This window comes from Heterocephalus glaber, unplaced genomic scaffold (genome assembly GCF_053883595.1).
Source record: "Heterocephalus glaber isolate CG9 unplaced genomic scaffold, H.glaber_assembly_v1.0 deba00000122, whole genome shotgun sequence".
In the NCBI taxonomy this organism is placed as follows: Eukaryota; Metazoa; Chordata; class Mammalia; order Rodentia; family Bathyergidae; genus Heterocephalus; species Heterocephalus glaber.
In genome coordinates, this window is record NW_028258138.1 from 6812547 (window position 1) to 6839654 (window position 27108).

General features: G+C 47.2%; 2 long non-coding RNA genes across 2 annotated transcripts in view; both read right to left on the bottom strand.

The window, feature by feature from the left end:
* The window catches only part of LOC110348656 (uncharacterized), a 95588-nt gene that overhangs the window by 26964 nt on the left and 41516 nt on the right, over positions 1-27108 (bottom strand). The window lies entirely within an intron of this gene.
* On the bottom strand, positions 8086-10907 carry LOC147830322 (uncharacterized). Its single transcript, XR_015451657.1, has 2 exons — positions 10261-10907; positions 8086-8490 (listed from the first exon to the last, which is right to left on the bottom strand). It is a non-coding gene; the product is annotated as an uncharacterized LOC147830322 (long non-coding RNA).

Here is a 27108-nt window from a genome sequence, read left to right on the forward strand (position 1 = left end):
GTCCCCTGAACGCTAATTGCCCAGAATGAGCAGATTATAATAATTAAGATCAGTTACGCAAAACCTCTGACTTAGGCAGCAAACCTTCCCCAGTGATCCCGAAGCCCCACCTAAATATTAATTAAAGACCACACCAGCCACCTGAGCCAAGGCGGTTCTCCCACCTTACAGATGGGACCACTGAGGCAGACAGTGGCATGGCTCTTAAGCTGCATCCTAAGACAAAGTTGCACATTTCAATTCATTTAAATGATATGTGGTGACAGGGCGGTTGCTGGAGATTGAACCTAGGGCCCCGTACAAGTACTTCATCACTGTGTTCTTTTCTAAGTTTTATGTTGAGACAGTCTGGCAAAGGTGGCTGAGCTGACCTTGAACTTCCGATCTTCCTCCCTCAGCCTCCTCAGTGGTATTACAGGACTGCACCACCAAGCCCAGCCTAAATTAAATTTTATACAACATCCGTAAGAGGTTAGTTAAGTAGATTGTTTAACCCTTCCCAGGGATGGCAGGCAGCTGCTAGAATTCATGTTTCCAAAGACATGGGGAGATGTTTATTAGAGAATTTTAAGTGAAAGTAACAGGGACACACATGTGTTTGCCCAGGGGTCTCCATCTCTGCATGGTAAGGACAATGAGCATTGTCACTTTCTGGTGGAATTCAAGATAATTCTCAGCTTCTCCATCACATTTCTCTGTCATGTCCAGATTTTCTACAATTTTGTACAATTCACATGTCATCTTTTTATTTCAGTACTAGGGATTCAACCCAGGGCCTCTGCATGGTGCTACCTCCCCAGCCCCCCCCCACCTGTTTTTAATGTTGTATTTTGAGACAGAGCCTCACTAAATTACTCACGCTGGGCTTGTACCTGAGACCTGCCTCCTCAGTCTCTCAGAGTGCTGGGATTACAGACATGTGCTACCACACCTGGCTTGCTTTCTTATAATAAGAATAAAAATAAACATTATTTTTATGTTTTGTTTTGTTTTGGGACAGGCTCTCGTTATGTAGTTCAGGCTGGCCTTAAATTCACTGCGATCCTCCTGCCTCAGCCTCTTGATTGCTAGGATTTCAGATGCGTGCCACAACACTCGGCTCCCAAAGATAGCTTTCATTTTAACATAAAGATTTTTTTAAAAAGGGCCCGGGGATTTTGCTCAGTGGTTCTGCCACCTACCTCACAAGGGAAAGGACCTGAGTTTGATCCCTGGTACCAAAACAACAACAAAAAAAATTTTTTTTTAAAAAAAGAGTCTCCCATTGCCTGTTTGAATCTGGCTCCTGTAAGCACACCCACAGCCTTTGCTCTTGACCCTGTTCTGTAACTGGCTCAGTCCTCCAGTCACTTTTGCTGATGTTGGCACAGTGAAGCCATAGCGAGACCCCAGCTCCTGTGGCCCCGGCTCAGAGCGACACTTGAGGGCCGCTGCTTTCCTGGAAATGGACGCCTCCCTCTGGGCCCTCCCAGGGGCCACTGAGCAAGGATCGGGGACAGCTCAGCCCAACCAACATCAAAGACCAAAGGCAGCGACTGCCCACGACAGCCTGCCTGCCGGCTCCAGGTGTCACCACCCCACTTCCTGCTCCTGCCTCCAGCTAAGGGCCAGGGAGGGCGGACACAGTGGCAGTGACGCCCGCCACCTTTCACACCCGAACCCTGTGCAGGACCCAGCGCCAGGACGGCAGCACAAGGAGGACGAGCAGAGCCCACTGGGCAGGCAGTGTGGAGGACGTCTGTCCCCCGGCGAAGTGCATCCGACAGGGCCCTGCGGAAGGAGCCTTCCTCCCTCCCAGGGATGCCTGTGGATCCGGCCCAGAGACCTAGGACAGGCAGCCCCAGCTGGGCACAGGGACGGGCTGAAATCTTTTCCTCTAAAATCAGGAACAAGACCAGAGTGTCCGCTACTATCATTTTTGTTTAATATGGTTCTCAAAACATTAGATAGAGCAATTAGACAAGAGAAAGACATAAAAGGAATATGGATAGGAAAGGAAGAAGGTAAATTATCACTATTTGGAGATGACATGATCCTCCACATAGAAGACCCCAAAAGCCTCACCAGTAACATCCCACACAGAACTAGAGAAAGCAATCCTAAAATTTACATGGAACTAGAAGAGCCCCACAATAGCAAAAGAAATTCTAGGCAACAAGGACAAAGCAGGGACCATCACAGGCCCAGACCTCAAACTATAGGTGTAGCTTTTTGAGGAATTTCCATACAGATTTCCAAAGCTACAGTGATTCAAACAGCATGGCACTGGGGGAGAAATCTTGAGGATCAATGGACCAGAAGAGAGGACCCAGAAACAAGTCCAGGTACACTCAGCCACCTCATCTTTGACAAAGGGTCCAATAATTTCATTGGAGGAAAGAAGGCCTCTTTTACAATAGTGCTGGGAAAACCGGCTTTCCACATGCTCAAGATTGAAGCTAGACCCATATCTCTCACTGTGCACTAAACTGAAACCAAATGAATCAAAGATCTAAGAATTAAAACAGAAACATTTCATCAGCTGGAAGACGAAATTGGTAAAACTCTTCAAGATATACGTGTAGGCAGAGTTTCTGAACAACATCCCTATTGCATGACAAATAATCCCAAGAATCAACAAATGGGCTGACATCAAATTCAAAAGCTTCTGCACAGCAAATGAAACAATCAACAGAGTGAAGTGACGACCTACAGAATGGGAAAAATGTTTTGCCAGCTACTCCTCAGGCAGAGGACTAATATCTAGAATATATAAAGAACTTGAAAAAATTAGCCCCCCCAAATTTAAAAATCCAATCAAAAACTGGGTAAGTGATGTGAATAGATGCTTCTCAGATGAAAAACTACAAATGGCCAATAAATACATGACACATGTTCAACATTACTGGTGATTAGAGAAACGCAACTTAAAACAACACTGAGATTCCATCTCACTCCAGAAAGAATGGCTATATTCAAGAAATCAAATAGTAAGTGCTGGAGAGCCTGCTGGGAAAAAGGAGCCTGTCTTCATTGCTGGTGGGACTATAGACTAATGCAGCCACTATGGAAATTCCTCAAAAAACTAACCCTAAAAATTCCACTCAGCCCCACTATTCCCCTCTAGGCATCTTCCCAAGAGTTAAACACATCATATTACAGTGATCCATGTATATCCATGTTTATAGCAGCATGATTCACAATACCTAAGACTATGAAGCAGCCTCTATGTCCATCAACAGACGAATGGATAAAGAAAGTGTGGTGTTTACACACAATGGAATATTACTCTGCCATAAAGAAGGATAAACTTGAGTTATGTGTAGGAAAATGAATGCACCTTGAGACCATAATGTTAAGTCAAATAAATCAGACACAGAAGCTTAATTATTACATAGTTTCTCTTACATGAGAAACCCAATATATAAATTATGTGCAAAATTAAAAAACAGACAATAGGAAAAAAGGGGAGAGAGAAAAAGGTTATTGTGATCCAGTGCAGCCAATGTATCTAAAAGTGTACCTTGATTAACTATCATTGTCTTAGGTGTTTTCTATGTTTTGGGTCCATGAGACTAGCTATTAATCTGTGTTTATGATAATTATCTTGATAAAGACTTAAAAATAAACAAACCAGATGCTGGTAAAAAAAAAAACAAGCAAGCAAACAGAAATGTTATGTACGTGTTCAACAATCCACAATGAATTGTAATTATGATGGAATGCAAATAGGTACTAATAAAAAATTTTAAAATAACAACAGGGGCCGGGGATTTAGCTCAGTGGTTTCGCTGCCTGCTGCGCAAGCACAAGGACCCGAGTTCGACCCCTGGTACCCCCCAAAATAAAATAAAATAACAGCAGCAACAAAACACCAGAAGTTGCCACACAGCCACCTGCAAACACTTGCCCCACCCTAGGAGAAGGGCATGAAGACCCTGGCAGGCCTGTGCTTCTCAGCACCCCACACCCATGCTCTGTCACCAGCTTTCCCCTGTGTCCCCAGCCTCTCGACCTCCCAGGGGAGACCCCGAGAGCACTGGGCAACACAGAGCTGGGCCACCATGACCTACATTCTGCTCAGCGTGCAGATAAAAGGTAAGCCCAAATATGAATCTAGATGATATGCAGTCATCAGAAACTACAGACAATGAGGCAGAAGCAGGAGGGACGCAGAGGACCAGATCCAACGCCCTGTCTGTCCCCTTCCCCCGGGCTTCCATGGGAAGATTTGCACCCTTAAAGTCAGACTGGCTCTTGCAGCTCGGCTGGATCAGGGAGGCCCCCACCTTGCTGCCTATGTTGGGGTCAGGCCGGGTCTGTCCTGCTGGTCAGGCAGAGCCAGAGGCTCCACTTGGGCACGATGATCACCCGCCAGAGGGCTCTGGCACAATCACCCACCGTGGCACAGTGGAGGAGGCCAAGGCAACACCTTATTCTCCCCTGGATGCCTGTCCCGCGGCTGCCACCTCTGCTTCCAACTTTATCCATCCCTTTCTGCTTTAGGGTGATGCTTCAGAGCTCAGGCTTCGGGGCCCGGATTGGGCGCCATGGCAAGGTCATGAAACCCTGGGCTTCTGAAAATCTCCTGAGGGCCACGCAGAGGTGAGCAGAGCATCGAGAGCAAAGGGAGCCAGAGACACCCTGGGGGGACACCAGCATGACAACCAGCGACCAGGGAAACTGAGTCACAGTCTGGGAGTTAAAAGGCACTGAGAGGAGTTAAAGAGTGAGCGTCCAGCTGAGTTTCTAGGAAGTGCAATCATGGCAGACACGGACCCTGGGCCTAAGGCTCCTGTTTGGGGCCCTCCCTGCATGTCCCCACTGCTCCGGGTGCAGGGTGGCTGGAGGCGGCCGGGTGAGGAGTTCAAGGCTGGCCCCATGCACTCCTAGGTTATACTATCGACCAGAAAGCGGCAGCTTCACAGCAGACTCTGCACTCCAGAAAGCCAGCTGTAGAGCTTGGCGCTGTGGCACATGTGTGGAATCCCAGCCCTTGGGAGGCTGAAGCAGGAGGCTGAAGAGCTTAGGACCAGCCTGGGCTACAACAGCAAGACCCTATCTCAAAAAGAAAAAGGAAAGTCCAGCTAGCGAGCCGTAATCAGGGCTCCCAGTGCCAGCAGCCAGACAGAAATGCAGAAGCAGCCACGTCAGCTCCCACTGAGACAGTCGGCACGCGTGAGTTACAAAGAGCCCTAATGCTTCCCTGGCTTGCTCAGTCATTTGTGAGTTTTATATAAGCTTGTGTTCTGTTTGAAATAAGAAACACAATCTTCTAAAATTAAAAACAAAAAAGGAAATGAAGAAAGTTGGTAAAGGAGACACTGAGGGCTGTGCTGGCCCACACCCCCGGGCCGGCCAGCACGAGGGCCTCTGACCCGCAAAACTCACAATGGCTTCTTTTTCTACGAAATTAGGCAGTCTCGCTAATGAGGCACAGAGCACTTGGCCGACAGGACGTTGATGTAAAGTCCTCACAGGCTGCTAGAAGCAGATCCTCATCCTCTCCTCTCTCTGTTCAAGGCAGCTTTTCTCGCTCTCTGGTTTACAGTACCCAGGTGGGCGGCTGGGGATTTAGCTCAGTGGTTCCACTGCCTGCCTCCCAAGTGCAAAAACATAAAATAAAATAAAATACCCAGGTGGATGGCGCTCCATCTCTGAACCTGCCCGGCACTATCTTCCCAGCAGGATGCTAAAGCGATGCCCTCACAGCTCCATCTCACAGCGGGTCCGCTGGTCCCCAGCTGGGGCCACCGTCCTGATGTGCCAGAGCTGTACCCCACAGAGGACAGGGGCTAGCATGTCCCTGCTCTGTCTCCTGTTCTCCATGAACTGAGCAGTTCTGCTCCACCACGCGCTTCCGCCGTGATGCTTCTGTCTTGGAGCCAGCGACCATGGACTGAACCTTCTGAACTGTGAGCCAAGTAAACCTTTCCTCCTTTAATTTGTGGGTGTCAGGTGTTGTGTCCCAGCCAGGGGAAAGCTAATCCACCTGGCTCCAGAGGGAGGCACAAAGCGCAACTGTGCACAGGCAGAGGAGGTGGGGAACAGAGACACCCACCCCACTCAGCCATGGGAAGCTGGGCCCAGCTCTGAAGCCCAAAACAGGTGACCAACAAAGAGCTCGTTACGGAGGGAGGTCTGGCTACACTCACTGAACCCCAGTGCCTCTCCTGTCAGGGCCACCTTCACCCCTTGCTGTCCAGTCACTGGGATTCTAGCAGCCTCCTGCCAGGCTCCCTGCCCTGTCCTGCCCTTGCCAGTCTCTGCAGGGGCCCTGAGGCTCTCTTACAAAGTAAGCCTGCTAGGAACCCCAAGAGTCCATCACTGCTGGATGGGCAGATTCAATGTGGTTTCTCCATTCGAGGGAGTACTATTCAGCCAGGAAAAAGAGTTCAAGGAGGACACATGCTACACAAGGGGAACCTGGGAAACATTCTGCAAAGGGAAGTAAGTCAGAGTCCACATGTTGCACAGTTCTGCGTCTATGAAAGACCCAGAGCAGGAAAACCCCAGAAGATGGAGATTGCCCTGTGGTTCAGAGGCTAGGGGAGGGAGAAGCAGTTGTTCTGGAATTAGAGAGTGATGGTGGCTGCAGCTATGCAAAAACCATGGCCTTGTGCGCTTCAAAATTACTACAGTAAGACATTTTTCTGCACATGGCTTTCATCTCAAGTTTTTAAAATTATCAGTGTCAGACAGAGCTGTTAATTAGCCTGAAGCCCATCAGTCCAGGGCCCCATCTTGCTCCCAAACCACCCTGAGATCAACAAGGCCCTCCCAGGTGCTCCCACCGCTGGCCACCTCCCTGCTCCCCTTGCCACACTCTGACCCCAAGGCCTCCTTCCTGAACCTTGGGCTGCCCAGGTACACGCTGCCTCAGGACCTTGGCACATGCTGTGCCCTTTGTGGGAAGCATCTTACCTGATGTCCCATGGCTCTCTCCCTGCATCCAGGCCTCATCCTGGATGCCACCTCCCCAGCCCTCAGAGACAGTGCCCTCCCCTGCAGCCCGTTGAGCCTTTCTTATTCTGCTTGTTCAGTTTGCCCCATCCCTCATGGCCCGACCTGTGCCTGGCGCATTGTGCACCCACGATAAACACTTGCAGATGAAAGCCAACCACACAGTGCTATTTCTGTCCACGCGATAAAAACTGCTTATTCCTAGTCTTAATATTGCCAAGGAAAGCAGCGGGTGCCCACTTTCGATTGCTTTGTGCAGTTTCTGAGAACCAGAGCCTGTGAGGTGTGCAGGCCGCTGTTTGCCTTGGCAGCTGCTCCTGCTGTGGGAGGGGGGTGTACGGCGCAGGGCAGGGCCGCTTTGCGGGGCGTCCGGGACCACCTGGGCTTGGGCCCCTGTTCTTCTCTGCATGTTGGCAGTGCAGACGTTGGACACGTAGGGTGATCAGATACACGGTGAATGTTTGCATTTCAAGTTCATTACAGTAAAACACATTGCCATGAACCCCCTCAAAATCCCCTCACTTTCATGGCCATGGGACTTTGACTTTAACACAGTTTTAAAAAATTTAACGACTCGCTGTAGGTTTTTACCACACTTTGCATGTTACTTCCATTTACCATCATCCTTTGCTGGCCATGGCATGGAATCGGCCCACCCAGCTCTGACACAGCCCACCATGGGAACACAGTGTCTTCAGCTGTCACTGCAGCAGCCGAGGGGCGACCTGGGGTCACGACTGTCTGCCACAAGTCTTTGATCAGCTTCATTTCCAGGGCAGCGGAGATCGTTGGTGGGAGAAAGAGCTTTCCAGTGCCCTCAGCTGGGAGATCCTGAACACAGTGGCACAGCCAGCTGTCCGTGCCTGGGATCCCTCTCGGGCGCTCCAGACCCCAGACCTGGCAGCTAGGGCAGGAAGCACCAATACAAATACCAGCCGATAAAAGCAGTAGAAGGAATCCGCGTACATCAGTGAGAGAAAAGCCTGTCTCTTCAGATAATCATTTCTGCTGTGCACCTAAGAGCAGTTCAATATCTAAAGGCCAAGCTGGGCAGTGACCTCTATTCTTGGTGACATCTGTGCTTTCCTAGAGGAAACAGAGCCCTTTGCACCCACAGAAAATAAAAGACAAATCAGGCAATAATTGTAAAATATCATTCCACCATGTGTATATTCCAACCCCAAGAATATACATTTGTAAGAAAAGTAACATTGACATTTTGATACAAAGAACACACACGATGTGTTCTGAGACGGAGGTGGGAATGATCGAGGACGGAGTCACAGCAAAGCAGAATGAAATGTGCTGAAAGAAGCTCTCAGGGGCGGAGGAAACACAAACACCCACCGTCAAAGAGTCAAAGAGCTTGCATGGGTGGGAAGCCATCGGCTTCGGTGATGGAGTGTTCGCAGTGTTCAGCCAACAATAACCTCGAGGATGACAGGGAGGCGAGGCCACCAGCAGGTGCAAGACAGAGCAACACTCACCAAACGCAGGCCACAAACTGGCCTCAAGCCCAGGGCCTGTGGCAAGCCAGGAGGTCAGGTCCTAATGAAAACAAACTATGTGATTAGCATCTGCTTGCACCCTCAGAAATTTCATCTCTTAGGAGGTGGCGGAGACTCAAGAACATGGGGCCGGGGGTAGCGGCAGTCAAGATCGTTAAACTGCCCTCAGACCCCATCAAAACACGAGCCGTCAGACAGGAAGTCGGCCAGAGAGGCAGCAGCCTTGAGTACCACCTGGCAGGCCTCTTATGACCCACAGGGACGCGGCTGGGCCCAAGCAGAGGCTCCACTTGGGGTCTGCTTCATCTCCTCTGTCCTTGCTAGATGTTCAGACCAGAATGGTCCACAATCATTAATTCACTTTCAGCTTACTTTCTCATTACACAAAATACAAGGTGTGATCAAAACATACCACAAATGGGATGGGGATTTAGCTCAGTGGTTCCGGCGCCTGCCTCGCAAGCACAAGGTCCCGAGTTCGATCCCCGGTACCAAAAAAAAATACCACAAATGATTAAATTTTGAAATTGTGTTACAGTAAAAGTCACACCGCCATGAATCCCCTCAAAATACTCTCTCTCTCAACACACTTTCCCCATCCTCCTGGCCGCTTCCTGCAGTGGCTCTGGAGCCCTCTCTCCTGAGTGTCTTTAGTTGTGCTGTCCTGGCTGCCTCCATGTCCTGAACGGATTCAAACTGTTTCCCTGTCATGGTCATTGTGACTTTGGGGAAGAGCCGCAAGTGGCACAGTGCCAGATCCAGTGAATAAGGTGGATGAGGACACAGAATCATGTTTTTATGAGCTGCCTTTCTGTTGAATGGCACTCAGCAGCAACATTCACTGTATTCCATATTTTTATCGCATCTTATAAAGACACTCAGGAAAGGGACTTCCAGAGCTGCTTCAGAAAGTGGCAAGAAGAGTGGGATAAGTGTGTTCAGAAGGAAGGGGAAAATGTTGAGGGGGATTCAGGGCAATGTGTCTTTTACCGTAAGAATATCTTTATTTAAATATTCACTGTATATACTGCTGATCCCTTGTAGTTCACCTACAATAGAGAGATACTCAAATGAGCTGAAAACCTATGTCCACAAGAAGATGTACATGAACATATTTACGGCAGCTTTATTCATATTGGCCAAAACTTGGAATCAACCCACATGTTCTTCAATAGGTAAATGAACAGATAACTAGTAAATACAAACAATGAAATATTATTCAGTGATTAAAAAGAAATGAGCTGTCTGGCCACACACACACCAAAAAAAATGAAGGAAGTTTAAATGCATAGGTGAAAGAGGTCAACCTGGAAAGTCTGCATGCTGTCTGAGGCCAGCCATATGACATTCTAGAAAAGGAAACATGGAGAGGGCCAAAACTCAGCAATTGCTAGGAGTTTGGGGGAGGGAGGGAGGAAGAAAGGGGAATGGATGGGTGGGCACAGAGGACATTCAGGGAAGTGACATCAGCTTGTAGGACACTACAGTGGCAGGCACGTGCCATTACACACGTGGCAAGGCCATAAAACATCAAACGGAAGATAAACTCCAGGGTGAACAGGGCTTTAGGTTAAGATAATGGAGCAATACTGGCCCATCAGTTGAAACAAAGGCACCACTGTGTAAGGTCCTCCTAACAAGGGACACTGGAAGGAAGGGGAAAGAAGAAGGTAGATGCCTTAGAATTTTGTTTCTATGCAATTTCCTTTTAAATCTAAAACTGCTAAAATTAATAAGGTCTAATGTGAACATATATTGTACTAGTCAGCTTTTTGTCACTGTGACAAAATACCCAAGCACAGCAACTTACTGGAGGAAAGGTTTGTTTTGGCTCCTGGTTTCATGGGTGTCAGCCTGTGGTCACTCAGTTCCATCGCTCTAGGGCTGTGGCAGAATGGGATGTCAGGGTGACAAGTGTGTGGCAGAGGAAGGTGGCTCATCTTGGGCAGCTGAGAAGCAGAGAGAAGAGAAAGAGCAAGAGAGAGAGGAAGGAGCCACAGATAAGACATACCCTGCAAAGGCATGGACCAAATAACCCACTTCCGCCAGTTGGGCCCCACCTCCTAACAGCCCATTTGCCTCTGAACCCCATTGATGATAAACCCATCGAGGATGAACCCACTGATGAAGAACCCATGGATGATGAACCCATGGATGATGAACCCATGGATAATGAACCCATGGATGAAGAAGCCATTGACAATGAACCAACCCATGGATGATGAACCCATTGGGAATGAACTCATTGATGATGAACTCATTGAGATGAACCCATTGATATGAACCCATTGACGATGAACCCATTGATGATGAACCTAATAATGGATAAACTCATTAATAGATGACCCCAGTGATGAGACAGTGCCCTCCTGACCAGTCACATCTTCAGGCTAGGCCCCTGAACATACTGTTTGAGTCCAACCATATGACACCGGGGATCAAGCTCTCAATACGTGAGTCTTCAGGGGACACTTATATTTAAACTAATCACATATATATATATATATATATATATATATATATATATAGTAAAATATGATAAAATCCACTCCGGGCTATATGGCGCTCATTCAATAGTGTTCTGTGTGTTTAAATTATTGGTCTAAATATGTCCATGTCCCCTGCTCAGTTTGCCCCTGGAATACCCCACTATACTCTGAGAATGAGTGCTTTGAGATGTAGACTGTGGTTATCTGGACTGGGATCGCCAGCATAGATTAAGGGAGGTTATTCATCGTTCCTCATGTACAGACAGGCCTACCAAAAATGCTTAGTGGAACAAAACAAAGAAAGATAAATCGCAAAATAAAAAATTTAATTGACTGTTTGAGTTAAAGCCAAACTTATCTGCACAAATATCTCCAACCACCCTAGTGAAGTCCAAAGTCTAACCTGGGCCTGGCCCCGGGCAGCATCCTGCCCGTGTATTTCTTCAGTGTATTTCTGCTTCAACAGACACATCAAGTGTTAAGCCAAGGGCTAACCCTTCAGTAGAAAGCAAGACCATGTTCTCAAAACTATAAATTGCCCTTGGGTAAATGAGTAAGCATTCACACAACATATTCTTTGAAATGTCAGCTCTTTACACATCCCAAGAAAAATAAAAGGATCCTTTTCCTGGGGACTCTCCAGGTCGCACCGCAGGTCCTACTTCAATTCAGGCCCAAGCACAGACCCACTTGCCGTCACTCGTGTTTAATCAGTGTTTGGCCCACCGTCCTGGGCCGCTGCCCTGCTTTTCGGCTCCCAGCCTTTCCTCTGTGAAGGACAAACGTCTCTTTCCAAGAGATCATAATTATGAGGCAATTACTGGGGCTATTTTATGAAACTGCTCCTGAGCAGACAGATCGCCTTCATAAAAAACCAATTTACACAGTATTTTTTGGAGTGAAATAAAATTCAAAAATAGTGGACTTCTGTTTAAAACACATTCAACCTGATAGGTTCAATTTTTTGTCACTATAGTGATCGATTTGTGTCATTTGTAGGAAAATGGATGCACCTTGGAACCACAATTTTTAGTGAAATAAATCAGACATGCCAGTTTAAATCTCATAAGGAGAAACCCAAAGTCTAAATAAATTAAAGAGCAAAATGAAAGACAGATGATGGGAGACAGTGACGTGGATCTTTAACAAAGAGAAAGGGAGCCAAGAAGTGGAGGGAGGGATGGAGGAGGGAAATAAAGAGAATTAAAATGTAGCATCCCCATACATCAACTCCCTGTGAACAATACAGTCGCTAACACAAATTGAAAATAAAAAGCCATAGGAGAATTGCCATTCCAGACACAAGGCTCAGCTACATAATTCAAGGCCCACTACAAACCGAACTGCAGTCATCTAGAACTTGGAGGCAGCGACAGCACAGCCAGAGGCCTAGGGCCTGGCCCTTCTGAGGATGGGGTCCTGGAGGATGAACAGGAGGGACATCGAGGCAGCTGCTCCAGGACGAGCAGCCTTGAGCTCGCCCCAGTGTGGTAGCTCAAGTTTGCAGAGGCCGTGAAGCTGCTGGGGCTCAGCTGTCACGTTTGAGGAAACGGAAGTGCATGCGGGAATCTGTCACAACATGAATTAAACTAAAAGTTCGACATGATTTTGCTCTGCCTGTATAAGAAGCGTGCAGTTTTTGAACATTTTGAAAATGTGCCTTTGATCAACCCTCTCTTTGCGCTTCTGTTTCAGGTATCTTCAAAACCCATCCCCAGTGTACATCTGCGCTTCCAGAGCCACTGCCTTCTTCAGCCTCCCCAGACACACAGCCCAAGGTGCTGGCCCAAGTTAGCAGCACCTCCCTCCCAGGGCGCTAGGACTCAACTAGGGGTGCCTGGGATCGCACACTGAGATATTATCTCAAGGGATGCTCATGGCAGGGTGCAGTGATGCTCACTTGCCATCCCAGCACTCTGGAGGCTGAGGCAGGAGGATTGCAAGTTTGATCCCAGCCTGTGCAACTTAGCCTCTGCATTAAAATGAAAAATAAAGGGGGAGGGGGGGTGCTGTAGATATTGCTCAGTGCAAAGACCTTGCGTTCAATCTCCAGTAAGCAAAAGGTATACAAATAAATAAAAGGCATGTTCACCGCACATGAAACCTTTCCAAAGAAAACTATTAAAATTCCACCCTCCCTCCAAACGCTCGGAACACTCCAGGTTCCCCCTCCTGAAACCCAAGCCAAAGAAACCAAATGCGGATCAGTGAGGTTTGCTTGGCTGCACCAGAAGGAGAGGACTCGCTCTGCGCCTTCCCACTCCAGTCCCAGCGGTGTGGTCTCTGCGTCAGACGTTCCTTAAAACCAGGAAGTCGTTAAGCCAGCAGCAGGACGCCTTGGTGCGCAGCAAAGCTACTTCCTGTCTGGAAAAATGAGGGGCTTTGGGGAGAAGGATTTGGGCTGCTATCACCTGGATTCCATTGGCTTTTTATCATTTTTTAACCATAATTAGTGCTGGCGTGGGTGATGCATGTGCGTGGCTCTGTCTTCTTCAAAGGTAATCATACAAATACAAGCAAATAGACGGCACGGCCGTGGTCCCCTTTCATATAGATTGCTACCAACCCAGCTCGGTGCCTTCCTTTTTAATTAACAGCACTTCCTGAAAATCTGTTCTTGTGCTATAGAAAAAGCACATCCCTGCTTGGCTTCAGCCCTGTTCTGTTCCCCTCCATGGAAGCCCCTCTATTGTACACATAACTGTCCTCTCCTGGGGGACAACGGTGTTGTTACCAACATTCTGCAATTACAAAATCACCCAAATCTGTGTCTCCTAATTTTTTAGTACACGTTTGCAGTATGTAATGAATACATTCATCGTGGCACGTAGGCGCACGTACACAAGCATCTCAACTCTTTTACGTCTCCTTCCTCTTCCTCCCCGCCCCCCCCCAACTCCATCCGTTGGTCCTTTTCCCATTTGAAAAAAACTCACTGTTTCCTATTATCTATCTTTTATTTTGTTCTTTAATTTATTTATAATTTGGGTTTCCCATAAAAGAGAAACCATGTGGTATTTGCTTATATATCTGATTTATTTCACTTAGCATTATTGTCTCAAGGTGCATCCATTTTCCTACAAATGATTAAAGTGTATCCTTTTTACAGCAAAGTAGTGCTCCATGGTGTGTAAACACCATTTTCTTTATCCCTTCATCTTTTGATGGACATATAGGCTGCTCTTAAGACTCAGCTATTATAAATTGTGCTGCTATAAACCAATGTCTACAGAGCCATCAAAGGAATAAATAAATTCCACAAGCCCTTGAAGACCACGCCTTAGAGGTAGAAAGTGGCTTTCGTCTACTCCAGGAATCCAAAAATCGCCTCACATACCAGAAAGGCCAGCGCGGAGAGTTCAACAAAAACGTTATTTTGTCAACATGTCCTAAGTTTATTACTACTGCTTTTCAGAGAATTAAATGTTCTTAATTGCTTAGTTTTTCTTTCTAATATAATTTTTAAATGATAGGTTTAGCATAACCCACAAAAACAGAGGCTTTTGGGGGTTTCAAGAATTTTTAAGATTTTTTTTAAAGGAGTCCGAAAACCAAAACTTTGGGTAACGGGTGGCCTGTGGAAGAAACAAAGCCATGCTGATTTCCAATGCACAACAGAAGGCTCCAGAGTCCAGGGGCAGAGAGCCAGTTCCGTAGCTCACTCCTCATTTCTTATTCCCAGCATACAGCACTATGTCTGCGTGTGTCGGGGAGAGGGATAGACAGACGGGTACAGGAGGATCTCCCCACTAATCAGTATGTAATTGAGTGCCTAAGTTAAACATAGGAAAGTCTCTAAGAGAAAATGGCAAACGATACTGGGGTGAATTGCTCAGTGCCTGCTCATCTTCACTGTCACTCTGCCCAGATCAAGAGACACATGGAGGTGGCTGAACCTTTGGTACTGTACTTGTCAGTGGATTCATTCACTAGTACTCACAGTTGAATGCTCTGGGAGGAGGTGGGGCCCAGCTGAAGGAGGTGGTCGCTGGTTAAGTGCTTTGGAGGGTGATCTCTCAAGAGTGCTCCTCCCTGTACTCTGATTCCTGGCCACTCTGAAGTGAGCAGCTCTGCCCTTCCACCATGATGCCCTGAGCCAGCCGACCACAAACTAAACCTCTGAAGCCCCGAGCCAAGTAAACCACTTCCTCCTTTAAATTTGTATATCAGGCATTTTGTCTGGGCACCAGGAAATCTAACATCCTTAAGGAAAATGTGTAATTGAGGAAAAGTGTGGAAATCCCTGTTAAAAGGGAGGAGTAGTACATGTAATCAGAAGATGAAAGACTGAGGGACAGGTCGGGTCCATCCCTCTGCCTGCTGAGTGACATCCACAAAGACTCTCCCTCCTCATCTTCAACCACTGTCCCCAGTGAGGACACACAGGCATGTCCAGCATCCTGGAACCAGCATCACCCTCCACACGAATCCTCACGCACACACCCCTCTGCTTCTGAGGAGAAAGCCCCTGTACCCTGCCCCAGCGGTGCCGTCACTGGGTAAGGAAGCCTCTGTCCATCTCACGCTGGGTGCCACCATCTTGCTCACTGGCTGGGCGCCCGTCTCCACCTGCACCCTCGAAGCCTGCCTGAGGCCTCCTCCACCCATCCACCCACCCTTGCTTGGTGTCTGAAAGCTTCCTGGTTCTGCCTGCCAGATGGGACTCTTTTGGCTGGCATCTCTTTCATTCCCAAGGAGATTCTACATGTGCTGGGCTATCTTTGGCAGTGGCCTCTCCTGTAAGGTGCCTGTTTATGTCCTTCACTCATTTTCCCATTGGGATTCCTCCTTTCTCTACCAAACTGTGGGTGATTCTCAGATAGTCTTCACTGGCATCAGTTACGGACATAGCTTCCTGCAACCTGACGCTCTTCTTTCTCTAATTTTATCCCCGGAGTCCACATGAACAGCACCATTTTATCAGCTTTTTTACTAATCATATGTATTTTGTGTAGGAGTCCTTTTTCATCCCTGAGGCCAAAGATACCAGCCTACATTTTCTTCTATGAAAGCTGTGCCTTTGCCTTTCATGAGGCCAGCTGGGGTCAGGTCGATCGGGCAGGGTTTTCAAATTACAAGACAAACACTGCAGTAGCTGACACATAGACACCAGGAATTTCCTCAGCAGCTGCTGCAGCCAGAGAGCCACTGTGGATCACGGGACCTGCTGAGCAGCTGTGGTGGTTAATTTTATGCATCGACTTGCCTGGGTCAGAGGTCTGAGCCCAGATGTTTGGTTAAGCATTATTCACAATATGTTTGTGAAGTTGTTTTGGGATCGAACTAACATTCAAATTGATAGGCTTTAGAAAGTAAATTAGCCTCCCAAATGTGAGCCTCGTCTGATCAGTTGAAGTACAGAACTGAACTAAAAGGCTGATCCCCGAATGAGGAGGAACTGGGCTCTGCTTATCTGCAAGCTGGACTGTCTGTCTTTCCCTGCTTCACATGAGAACTGGGCCTGCACCATAAGCTCCCCTGGATTCCAGCTCGCCAGCTGCAGATCTTAAGACTTCTCCACCTCCGTGACCCTGTGAGCCAATTTCCCATATAAATCTGTTTATCTGGGTAACATCATGAGGCATGATCAAAATACACAGTGAATGTTTACATTTTTAAAAATGTAGTACAGTAAAAGCCACATTGCCGTGAAGGTCCCTCCAAATACTCTGTCTTGTCACTCTTGCCACTTTCTGAAGCAGGTCTGGAAGTCCTCTTGCCTGAGTGTCTTACAAGATACGAGCAAAATGTCAGTGAATGCTGCTGCCCAGGGCCACCAACAGAAAGGCAGCTCATGAAAATGTGACGCTGTGTTCTCACCCACCTTACTCACCCGATCTGGCACTGTGAGGCTTCTGGCTCATCCCCAAAGTCAAAATGACCATGAATTTAAATGTTTTGAATCCATTCAGGACATCAAAGCAGCCACAACAGTGTAACTGAAGACTCTCAGGAAAGAGAACTCCAGACCTGCTTCAGAAAGTGGCAAGAAGGATGGGATAAGTGTGTTGGGTGCAAGGGGGAGAATTTTGAGGGAGATTCGTGGCAATGGTTTAATATAATAATTTTTTTAAATTTAATCTTTCACCATTTTTTTGAATTTGTATATTACATATGTCATATATAACAGGTTCTGCTTCCCTGACAAACCATGTAACAGATATATTCAAACTTTCAGTGGCTGACACCAGCAAAGAGCATGCTTTTAATGGAGCTGTTCCATTCAGGTCACCTGGGAAGAAACCCTCCACTCTATTCACCAGATAGGCCCCACTGAGCACCACCATTTTGAGGCTATTTGGTGTACAGTTTCCAAGAAAAATTAATTTGTGGTATAAATGTGGCAGGCATGGGTGTCATCAGATTAGTATCTGAAACGTTTTCAAAGGCCAACACCCAGTGCGTGCTGGCTGCCAGGATCTGCAGTGAGCTCTTACAGACTTTATCCACCATCTTGCTGATTGGGTAAGATCTCATCTGCGTCTCCATGGAAACTCTCCAGGAAGTGTTCAGACATGTCTGGTGAAAACTCTTCGGGCTGGTTCCCACGGGGGACCAGGGAGCAACACGTTCCATGGCAGGAAACTCTCCTGTCACTAGCCAGTCTCCCACCAGTAGGTGCTTCTGGAAACCATTAACATCTGGGCCATGTTTGGAGCCCAGCCTTTGCCTGAAGGTCTTGATGCCAGCTGAGCTTCTTAAATCCAACTGAGGCAATTTCAGATCCACCGTGAGAAACCCCCACTGTTGAAGTCGAACCTAGATGTGGGTTAAGTTCTCCCTTCCCCCTGGACCTGGATGAAGTAAGTCAATCCCCCAAGTCCACATAGGCTACCATGGCGCCAGACATGTCCCAATTCCTTCTCGTGGGTGCTGGGGTTCCGGTCTCAAGGCCCCAGCCCTGGGACAGGCGCTGCAGTGGGTGCTGTCTCTTCCCAACCTGTGTAGATTCTGCTGGAAAGGGAAGCCCATTCCTCTGTCTTGTACAAAAATAGATCTGTGCACACAAACACATGTGCACACCTGTATATGTGTACACTGGACACAGAGACCATGCACTGACAGGCACCAGCATACACATGAATATCCATGCACATGTAAAGGTGCGCATGTGCAGCCATGCATGGATGAGTATGTACATGTCAGCACATACATGCACATGAAGAGGCATGCGGGCCTCCCCTGCTAACTGAGCCCCGTCGAGCATCTGTCAAAGTGATCGACTGTGCCGAAGCCAGGTGGCCAGAGGGAGATGAAGAGGGAGCGAGAACAGAGCGAGGCACTTCCGTTCCGTGCAACCCTTTCTGCTCCTGCCCTGCCACCCTGAGCACCCAACACTGGCTTCCCGTCTCTCTCCTCACACCTCTCCTCTCCTGTCTCCTCCTGTCCTGTCATTCTCTTCTTGTCTTTGGCAAAGCAGTCACCCCACGTGTTGTGGGAGCCCCCACCATACACGGTTTCTTTCAGCCTTTACTGCCCCCAAATCATCTCAAGGTGTTTTCCAAAATCCATGGTGGTTTCCTTCTTGAGAAGATTTCTAATACTTGTTAATTGGATCATGGGCTTTTTCAGATCTCTTTATGGAGTAAGAAGGAATCGGTCCCCTTCATAGTCCCCAAAGACAGAATCCTGAACACAACAATCCCAAGTACTGAACTCCCAAAAGATCAAAACCCCCAGAGCCTAAAATCCTGAAAATCAGAAACCCAAAAGATTAAAACCCTGAATGTTGAAATCTTGAAAGCCCAAATGCCCAAAACGACAAACCCAAAAGAACAACACTCTGTAGAAATGAATGTGAAATTTTCCCTAAGGAGAGCCCTGCCCTAAAAGAAAAACAGCACCTATCCATCAAGATGCAAGACTTCAAAATTCAGCTGGCCACCGTGAAATCCGGCAGCCACAGTCACCCGTAACTACCCCATAATACACTTTTTCATATTTCAAATAGTTGTTAGTGTTTTGGTGTTTTTATTTTGTTTTGTTTGGGGTGTGGGACTTTTTTTGAAGTTTTCTTTCCACTATTTTAAATTGTCAGCATTATTTTTTTACAATTCACTATAATAAGTATTTCATTACTGTGTCATTACCAATCCCAGAGGCATAGCTTGCATGAAGACTTATAGAGAGCTGGCATTCACTCTTTTTTTTTTGCATCTTTGCAAATCTGACTCCACAAAAGCTGGCTTTGCATGTGAGCACTGCGCATGTACGTAAAAATGTTGAAACTTCCTCGGTACGTGAAGATGTCCCAATTGTACATCTGCATTTGTAGGACATAAAGTTTCTCAAGATCTTGGCTCTTTGGGTGACTGTGTTATGTGTTAGCGAGCCTTGGTGGTTTTGATCAGTCTTTTCAAACAACTTTGGGTGACCTTCATGGTGTTTCAGATGACCAGTTACAAACCTGGGTTACCAACCACAGTGACATACATCTATACATTTCACTTCTTGCAGTTCTTAACCTACTTTTTTATGAATATGATTCATCTGCTCAGAGCTCATCTACTCATGTGACTCATTAGCATAGCTGAGTGCTTACACTGGAAAGATACATGTGTTATTATCGCCTGTTTTATTGTACGAAGTGGCCTAGAAACTCTTGTCATTTGCGGGGGGGTACCAGGGATCGAACTTGGCTCCTTGTGCTTGTTGAGCTAAATCCCCAGCCCTATTGTCATGTTTTTATATTTCTTAAATAAAACCCCTTTTAAAATGTAAATAAATAACTTTTAAAGATTTTCTTTTCCAGAATTAATTGAATATGTGAGACCTTAGACTTGAAGGACTTTGATCTTTTGGGATTTCAGCATTCAGGATTCTGACATCCAAGATTGTATCTTTGGACATTAGGTCTCAATTCCAGAAGGAATCTACTCTTTCAAAAAAATCCTTTTCCTAGGCTAGCTTCTGGTGGGGACCTTTGGATGGAGTCTCTGTCACTTCCCATGGAATGCTGGGTGCCTCTTAGGTCCTTCACCCTCGGATTTCCACAGGATGAGTGGTAATACCAGTTTCTGATGTGGTATAGGCCAGGCTGTCTGCAGTCTGCCCAAGACTGAAGCATTTTCAATGAAGAGGCAGTTCCCATCAGTAGCTGCTGAATGTTTTTGATCCCTTGGGCCATTTTCCTACTGATCACCCTTTCCATGCCTAGTTTAATTCCCCATGAAGTATGTCAGCCGGAGTGCGAGCTGGGAAACCTGTGGATGTGGACATGACATGGTGAACTTGGAATCCTCAAAGGCTCAGGACACCGGCTGACCTGGCCTCCTCAGGAATGTGGACGAGCCTGTTGTTCTCAGCACCGAACAAAAGACTCCACCTCTGAATGAGGACAGGCAAAATCCAGAGCTCGGTACTGTACCCAGGAGGAAGGGAAGGGACGGAATTTATCATTAGCTTCAAAGTAGGTTTATCATGGATGTGCAAAGTTTGTGATGGCTCGAATGTCTGCACTATTCAATCTGTAGCATAAAAGAGTAATAGAAACGCTCAAGCTTCACATTTTGTCCCCCTTTGGGATCCAAAAGATCAAAGTCACCAAGGAATTTCAGGAATCTTTCTATGAGTTCAACGTCTGTTGAGTCGATGATGAGGACTTTGGAGTACATGCTTGGACTCCTCTACCAAACATGTGGAAACTCGGGCTCAACAGACGCTCAACCCAGCATTTTTTAGAGTGTCAAGTAACAGTTGGCCCTGCTCTGCAGAAGCAGCTTCAAGATCTGTCGTCAGCAAAGCCAAGTTTGGGCAAGACTTTCCACACCACACCACCCCAGCCACACAAAAGCCACAGGTCATCCACATGGAAGTGTAGCTTTTGTCCCCGTGTTCTCTACTGAAGTTCACCTCATTGTTCCGTATCTAGGTCAGCGGTCCCCAACCTTTTTGGCACCCAGGGCCAGTTTTGTGCAGATACTTTTTCCATGGATGGGGTGGGGTGAGGGCTCAGGATGCCTCAAAGGGGCGCACAACCTGGATCCCTCACGTGCATCATTCGCAACAGGGTTTGTGCTCCTGTGAGAATCTAAAGCTGGCACGGTAGGACAGGAGGCAGTGATCCAAGCCATGGAAAGCGTTCGTAAATACAGATGAAGATTCGTTCCTTCGCTATCACCTCCTGCTCTGTGGGCAGGGGGCTGGGGTGGAGCCCTGGTCTAGGGGCTATTCACAGTGATATCTTTCATATGTGATGTGACTCAGTGATTAGGGACCTATGTTCATATTCCCATGTAACCTTAATTATCTCTTTAGAGGTTTGGATCTAAAAGGTCCCCCAAGAGGCGCATGTGTTCAGAAGTGGGGTTTGGGAAGGTGATTAGATTGTGAGGACTCTAACTTCATCCACAGTTAACCCACTGATGGAGTTAGTATTTGATGGCATTATTGGGGGCCAGTGGAGACCTACAAGGAAGGAACGGGGGCATGGAAGTGTGCTCTTGGGGATTGTATCTTGGCCCCTTCCCCTTCCTCTCTGGCTCTGTCCATCTCTGTCTGCTTCCAAACAGCCATGAAGTAAGCAGCTTTCCTCTGCCACGCCCTTCCACCATGATGCTTCTGCCTCACCTACAACCCATGGAGCCAGCTGACCACGGACTGAAACTTCTGAAACTGTGTGAGCCAGAGTAAACCTTTCCTTCTTTAAGTTGACATTGTCAGGCATTTTGTCACAGTACAGAAAGCTGACTAACACCCTCCCCATCTCCAAAGACAACCACACTCAGGATTTCCATTATGGAAATGGAGGGACAAAATAGGGTCTTTTTTTGTAGGGACAAAAATATCCGGTCCAAAACAGGGTCTTTCTCCCACATTATGCTACCTCTCTACATCAATCAGAGAAAGAGTCATGTTAACATTTTCAAGAACAACATCCTAAACTTCTTCATTAAACTTTTTTCTTCCATATTCATGAAAAACAGATAATAGAAACAATCAAAAGACAAGAACACAAATAAGCAAGATAAATCCACTGCTTTTCTCAACTTCTTCAAATCCCTTCATAGTTGAAGCTCTCTTTTGATTCCATTAGTTGTAGAGAATTCAGATGTTTTCTCCCCACCTGGCACTTTACCTACATCTCCTTTCCTTGAGCAGATTCTTTATTTTGGAGTGATCATCAGAACAGGATGGGAACAGATACACTTGGAAGAACAGCCATTTAGCTTTGTGGCCAGGGGTCAGGAACCAGCTGGGCTCATCTAACCAACAAATCTGGACCTCGCTCAGAACATTGTAGATTTAACATAGTCCCCAAAAGAATACAGAGCCAGCAAATCAATGAAAGGCAGGAACAAGAGAAAAATAAGATTTGCTCCCCATGGTGATAGATATAATCTTTCTCTAATACTCTCTATTCCCCTGCAGAGCAGAAATCATTGCTCTGCGTTTCCCATGCTCACAGGGGGAATTGTGAAATACACAGGTGGGATTTGCCATGGCCTTGTGCCTTCCTGTGTGAGGCTCCTGGGACTCACAGACTGGCCCAACGTGGGTGCTATGTACAAGGCAGGAGAGCCCAGGAAGCAGCTGCTGATGGCTCACGAATTCCACTCCATGCTGGGCAGAGAGCTGTCCGTGTTCCTGCACTCCTTATAGAGCCTCATCTGGTCCCTGCCTGGGGGCTCCCCTTTCCCATGAGGGTTCCCTAAGGATGCTGACCCGGGACATCTTACCCTTAGGTCTCAGAAACAGCAATGCAACTTCATGCCTTTGTTCCATGCCCTTACTCAATGGAGGAGGTGACTATTCCAGGGGAAGTTCCAGAGGAATTCTCCAGAGCAGTGGTCCCCAACATTGTTGGCACCAAGGACTGGTTTCACAAAAGATAATTTTCATGGACCAGGGTGGGAATGTTTGGGGATGATTCAAAAGAATCTTCAACCCAGATTCCTCGAACTCACAGTTCACGGCAGGGTTCAAGCTCGTATGAGAATCTGACAGGAAGTGGAGCTCAGGCAGTGGGGCAGTGATAAGAATCAGCTGTAAATACAGAGAATGAGTCACTCGACCATCTCTCACCTCCTGCTGTGCAGCGTGGTTATTAGCAGGTTCAGTGCAAGGCACCCCATAAATCATGCCTGTGTGTTTCACTGTAGGTTAGTGCCCAACAACACTGAGTAGAGAGAGCCGCATAAGGTTTTCTGGACCCAATGTCCGATGACCTCTGAGCAAGAGACCTTCATGCAAGTCTGAGCCTTCAGACTTCGAGGACAGCCCTCTAGGGCCCAGGTGTCCTGTGCCCAAGGTCAGTGTTGCTCTTACTGGCCAACTCACACCTATCCCAAGTTTGTGCCAGGATGACAGGGCCACGTCTTCCTGGAGTGGAGAGCCGACCAAGAGGTCTGGGAATCGGGCAGGAGTGTGGGAGAGGGAACAAAGAGTGACGTGTGTGACTAGTGGTCAGTACACACTGCTGAGGCATGACGCAAACGCCATGGTGGGAGAGGAACCCAGGACCTCTCTTGAGTTTGCGCAGCTACGCGAAAGAGCGTTAAAGCACCGCCCAGGCCAGTACCATGTCGGAACCAGAAAAGTAGATCCTGCCTAGCTCTCTTTGTCCCCTCCACAGCCCTTCCTCTACCCTGGATATGAGATGCAGATGGAGGAAAAGGAGTCACCAAGCCAAAGGAAAGAACCAACCCTCCTGTCCCACGACAGACCGAGCACCTGCACCGGCCCTGGGAATCAGAAGCTTAGACTGGGTAATGAGGGGTTCAGTGATGCCCCACCTAGGCTGGACACACCGATTCCTGACTCCAGACTCTGAGGGGAGTTCCCAGGTACCCAGGGAACGATGATCTGAAAGTAACTAGAAGGCTCGGGACCTGCCCTGATTTCAATCAACGTGACAGTTATGGAAGGCGAACTCATCTAGGGTAAAACCAGGTGGTTCCCAGGGAAACTGAATCCTCGCATCCCTGGAAACAGCCAGACGGCATCCGCGGAACCCTCCTGGCTCATGGGGATGGAGGTAGCCATAGCTACTCAAGGCCAGGCACTTGGGAAACTGGAGCCACACTGGGCCTGTGAATCCAGGAGCATCCAGGCTGATTTTGCCTCTGATTCTGGGTAGCCTGGAGGGATCAAAAGACAGTGAACCCCAATCTGAATGATTCTTAAAGTCACCCTCACTGACATAGTGGCACAGGCCTAGAATCCCAGCACTCCAGGAGGCTGAGGCAGGAGGATTGCAAGTTCAAGGTCAGCCTGGGCAACTTAGCAAAATTGGGTCTCAAAATAAAAACCAGAAAGAGGGCTGGGGATGTAGCTCAGTGTGAAAGCCCTGAGTTCAATTCCCAGTACCAAAGAAATAAAAAAGTTGTTCTCAAATGATTGACTGTACTCAGACACAGAATTGCCAGGTAAAATACAGGACACCTAGTTAAATTTGAATGTCAGGCAGCCAATGAATAATTTTTAGTATAGTATGTCCCAAATAGTGCAAGAGATATACCTATATTTAAAAATTAATTGTTCATTATTTGAAATTCAAACTTAACTAGGCAGCCTATATTTTTGACAGCTTTATTGAGACACCATTTATATACTATACAATTTGCCCATTTAAAGTGTGCAGTTCAGTGGTTTCTAGTATAGTCATGAAGTTATGCAACCATCACCACAATTTTAGGACATTCTCATCACCCCAAAAGGAGCCCCCATGTCCATGAGCTGTTTCTTTCTCTTCCCTAATCCAGCCTCTCCTCAGCCCCAGTTCTACTAGTCTGCTTTCTGACTCTATAGATTTGCCTATGCTGGGCATTGTGCATAAGGCAGAAGCATACAACATGTGGCCTTCGATGTACCATAATTTTTTCAAGGTTCATCTATGGTATAATTGGTATCAATATTTCATTCCTTTTTATCATCAAATAACATTCCATTGTATGGAGATAGCTTATTTTATTTATCAAATCGACTGATGCCCTTTTGAGTGTTTTCCTTTCTCTCTTTCTTTCTTTCTTTCTTTCTTTCTTTCTTTCTTTCTTTTGAGGCAGGTATTGCTAAGTCACTGAACTCCCCAACCTGGGCTTGAACTTCCAATCCTCCCGCCTCAGTCTTCCAGAGAGCTGGGGTCACAAGCAGGTGACACCCATTCAGCTGAAGTTGTTTCTACTTTCCACTTTCTGGCTATCATGAATAATGCTGCTGTAAACAGTTGTGCAGCAGATTTTGTAAACGTTTTCATTTGGATATATGCCTGGGAGAACAGCCAGGTCATATTCTAACTCCATGTACTGCATTCTAACATCGGGAGAAATGGACAACATGTTTTTCACAGCAGCTGCACTACTTTTTTTTTAAATTTTCACCAGCAATGTACAAGTGTTTCTATTTCTTCACATCTTCCTTGTACAGATTATTTTGTTTGTTTGTTTGTTTTTAATGATAGCCAGCCTAGTGATATGAGATGTTATCTCATTATAGTTTTCATTTACATTTTTCTAATGGATAATGAGTATTTTTTCTTATGCTTATTGGTCATCTGTACATCTACTTTGAAGAAACAGTTATTCAGATCCTTTAGTTATATTTATCTGGATTTTTATTATTGATTTGTAAGAGTTCTTTTTATATATTCTGGACCCCAGGCCTTTATCAGACATACAACTTATAAATTTTCTCCCATTGTGTAGGTTGTCTTTTCATTTTCTGATAGTCTTTTTCAAGTGCTAGAGACAGAACCCAGGACCTCATGCATGACAGACCCATGACACACTTTTTCATGACTATGAAATCCAATTTATCTGTTTTTTGCTGCTGTTGCTTGTACTTCCCTTGTCATACAGAAGAAGGCTTCACATAGTCCACAGTCACAAAGGGTCGACCTTTTGGTGTCCTCCCAGAGTTTGATGGCTGTAGCTCTTGCATCTCCACCAGTGATCAGATTTGGTAAGTGGTATAAAGCAGGGTCCAACTTCATTCTTTTTTTTTTTTTTTTTTTGGTACTGGGGATCGAACTCAGGACCTTGTGCTTGCGAGGCAGGCGGCAGTACCACTGAACTAATCCCCAGCCCTCCAACTTCATTCCTTAGCCTGGTTATCTGGTGGCCCCAGCACCACTTTTTCAGGCATCTTGTATTTTTCTTGGTGAATCTGGCACCCTAGGCAGAGGCTCAGCAGCTGGAACAAAGGGTGGGGCCTTCTTAACCCTCGGGGGTTTGAGAGTGATGCTTTGCACAACAGTGCTCCTTCCCTTGCTCCTCTCAGTGTGAATGCCCACATTCCTTCAGCCCTTGAGGACCGAGGGCAGAGCCCACCAAGGCAGCCCCTGATGCACCAGATACGCTGTTGCCATTGTTGGCCCAGCAAAGCTGACTAAGCCCTGTGGAGCTGACTCGTGGCTAGAATCCCATTATCTGCATTAATCCTCCCTTCCACTCCCAGCTGGAAGCTCTATGGCTTGAAACAGGAACAGAAACTCATAGGTCTTCCTTCTCCCAGTGACCAAGCCCTCGCCCAGGCCTTCCGAGCACCCTCCAGCCTGCAGTGGACTTGGCCGAGACGGCGGCCTCAGAGCCCCTTCTCCTCTCCCCAAGGCCTCTGCACCATGTCAGCAGCCACCTCTCTGCCCACTGCTACCTCAGTGACCACCGCACTGCTCAGGGACTCCACCTGTGAGAACTCAGGGGAATGCGAGCTGCCTGGTTCCTACGTCCTGGGATTGAGGCTGCTCCACAGAGCTGCCCTCCGTGAAGAGACCCCTCTCCCCAGCCCCTGGCACTGCCCTGCCTGGCATGTCACCTACAAGCCAGCCGAGAATAGGGTGCAGACTCAGCGTGGCTCATCACTTTCTTCTGAGTGCCTGAAGTCACTTCCCCAGAGCAGCTCTATCATCTCCACACGATGACTTCCCCATTAGCAAGGGTGAATAATGCCGCAACACACCAGTGGATTTTCCCCCGAGCCTGCGGGTGTGGATGGCAAGAAGCAATCTTGCCTGCCGACTCGGAATTAGGCAAGCACCTATGAAGCCTTCCAGTCTCTTGATTCACAGCTGGGAATGATGACTGAACATCTCCACCACAGCTGTCTGGATGACGCTGGCGGACAGGAGTGAACACACTTCCCAAGGGCCTGGGTAACTGAGTCTCCTCGTCTCCTGGGTCAGGTGGAGGCAGAAGAACCAAGGATAGATCCACCTTCTCTGTTCAAGATCAATT